Consider the following 3126-nt stretch of genomic DNA (forward strand, 5'->3'; position numbering starts at 1 on the left):
AGAGAGAGAGAGAGAGAGAGAGAGAGAGACAGAGACAGAGACAGAGAGAGAGAGAGAGACAGAGACAGAGACAGAGACAGACAGAGACAGAGACAGAGAGAGACTCTGACCAAAAACCTTTCTAGCAGTTCTTAGGGAGTCAAGCTGGAAACCAAGAACATGTTGGAAGACCTGGCTTTCACTGCTTCTTTCCCTGTGTTAGCCCTAAAGACCTTCTGAAACTATACACCTAAGAGTCTGTGGAACCAACTCAGTAAGTTTCATAATGTGTGCAATGTTGTGCTCAGCAACCTCTAATGCCACGTCTCCTTCCACATAACAGCAGCACATAAAACACCCCAGACTTATGTTGAAGTATAGTTACATAAATATAAATGCATAAATTGGGTAGGAAGGGAAGGGAAAAGGGAATAAGCATTTGTATAGCACATACTGTGTTCCAGGCACTGTGTGAAACACTTTTACAAATATTATATTATTTGATCCTCACAACAACCCTTGGAAGTATGTACTATTATTATGTCTATTTTATATCTGAGGGTCACACAGCTAGTGTCTGAAGTCATATTTGAACTTTCCTAACTACAAGTCCCGTGCTATATCTACTGTGCCACCAGCTGCCTCTTAGTGAATACATACTCAAAAGATATGTTTGGGGACCACTGAACTCCAGCATGGCATATATTAGCTGGACTTGTGAACATGGGGCCATCGGTGCAACCAGTCAAATGACTCAGTGATTCACCATCACCAGCATTCACCAGAACAGACCACCTGATGATGGCTTCTGAGTGGCTAAAATAATACTTAATACTTAAGTGATTTCTGAATATTTATTAGGTTATACACTTGATAAAGACTTTATAATTTATATTGAATATACTTTATTAATACTTCATATTTAATATATATTGCATTATATACTTTCTTTAAGTGATTTCTGAATATTTATTAGGTTATATACTTGACAAAGACTAGGAGATTCAGATGTTGTATTTCTTCTTAACCAATGACATTGGAAAGTTTTAAGCACATAACTATTTAAAACACACGTTTCCTTAAAAAGAAAAAAAAGGAAGGCAAAGTGATGGAGAAAGTGCTAAGCCTTTGATGATGTTCTCTGGTAGTTTATATAAATAAGTAATAATATGTTTCAAGAAACCTCTCTCTGTCCCAAAGCAAGGGGTCAGGAATAGTACATATCACTCAACTAAGTCCAAATATAAGAATGAGCACACGATCTTCAGTTTCAGAAACATATATACCTAAGTGAGTTGCAAATTACATTTTCACTAGCAAAACAGTCTCTAATTTGCTCTAACTTGCGTTTTACTAGATTATATCAGGAAAAGTTATAATCCCACCAGTCTCTAGTACAGAGTATGCTCTCTTAAAGACCCAGCCTGTTAGTGAAATATATAGCAAGCTTTCCCACACCAGTGACATCTGATATCCATATATATTATAACACTGACATCATATATCATTTTGATGACTAAATTAGACAATGCCTTTTTTTAGATAACTGTTTTGTGCTCTTCAATTTAGAGCACGATGTTTTACTCCATACTTTTGGAGGTAGCACATAAATGATATTAGCAAGACACAGCAATGAAGGGTCAGGCTACTAAGGGTGAGCTGGAGTTATGGAACAACTGAAAGCCTTCTGCTTCACTTTGTTCAGATGGTACTGGCTCTCATGGGTGTTCACATCAACTGGGGGTGAAGGTGTTGTTTGGGGATCTAGGATTTAAATTTATGAAGCCACCATTACTATTATTATGGGTACAGTAAGAGATGGTGACTGGAACCACAAATGGGCACATATATTCTTTTTCTACAAAGAAAACTGGTCAGTGTATCCATGAAGAAGAAATTATGAGGCATAGATAGAGCACATGATTCATCAGAAAGATTGAACCTGAAAGATTTACCTCATATACCATACACAGAGCTTACTCAAGTACTAGTAAGATGAATCCAACACTCTCTACCACAAATTTTTTTTTCCTTGTCTGGCTTTTTCACTAATCTGTGGTTCTCTCCTGATTCAATCCAAATCTTCATTTTTAGAATATTCTGAAAGGCATGTATGTAAGATGGAAGCAATGTCAAGTAATGGGAAGTAAATGCAAAGGTGTACCACAGTCATGAAAAAGTAGGACCAAGAGTGCTAAAGCTAAGAATGAGTTGCAGTTGGTGAGGGAAGCTACAAGTAACAAAAGAATGCTGTTGTTGATATTATTGTTGCTAATTTTAAGCTTTATTAGGAAAAAGAAGCCTCAGTAAGAGAGTACCAGTGTTCAGGTCATCTGAGATGATGATGAAGATAGCAGGTAAAGGTGAGAAAGCAGGGATACTCAACTCATTTTATTTCTGTTTTCTTTTAAAAGGAGAATGATTACTGAACTAGAATGGACAAAAAATGGCTAATAGGAAGCTGAATTTCATGACGATTATGAGAAAGCACCTAACTGCCCATGATGAGTTCAAGTCACCAAGCCCAGATGATTTGCATCTCTGGTTACTTTTTTTTTCTTTAATATGTGCACTTTTTATTTGAACTGGTCTTAAGTCAGTGTACAGGTAAAGCTCCTCCCCTCCCCCAAGTACTGGCACCAATCTCAAAACTCACAGGGAGACTATAAAAGTCCTTATTCACATCTATGTTGGGGGCAGGGAGGGAATTTAGGGAGCCATTCCATATGGCTGACAATTAAAAAAAAAGGAACAAGTATTAAGGCGGAAGATACAAAAAGTTTTTTTAAGGATTACATAATTTACACTTAAAGTCATACTAATACCTCCCCCTCCCCTTCCCCCTCGGGATCTGTTACATCGCTCCTTGACAGCCTTCACAGAGGCCTGTAACTGTCACAATGCATCAGACGGTATTTGGAATGACTATTTTAAAAAATGTACAATCAGAGTCCTGAAGATGCCCTGGAGTACTTTGGGGATGTTTGCCTCCAACATACCTAGACTGCTCATCACCTTCACCATTCCAGTTTTTAAATCCTGAGTCAAGCGCCAAACACACACACACACACACACACACACACACACACACACATACACACACCAAAACAAATAAAGCCATGCCAATGTCATCTCTTTTTTTGGGCA

This window comes from Petaurus breviceps, unplaced genomic scaffold (genome assembly GCF_028583685.1).
Source record: "Petaurus breviceps papuanus isolate PSGF00001 unplaced genomic scaffold, PetGlider_PUasm1.0 126, whole genome shotgun sequence".
Taxonomy (NCBI): domain Eukaryota; kingdom Metazoa; phylum Chordata; class Mammalia; order Diprotodontia; family Petauridae; genus Petaurus; species Petaurus breviceps.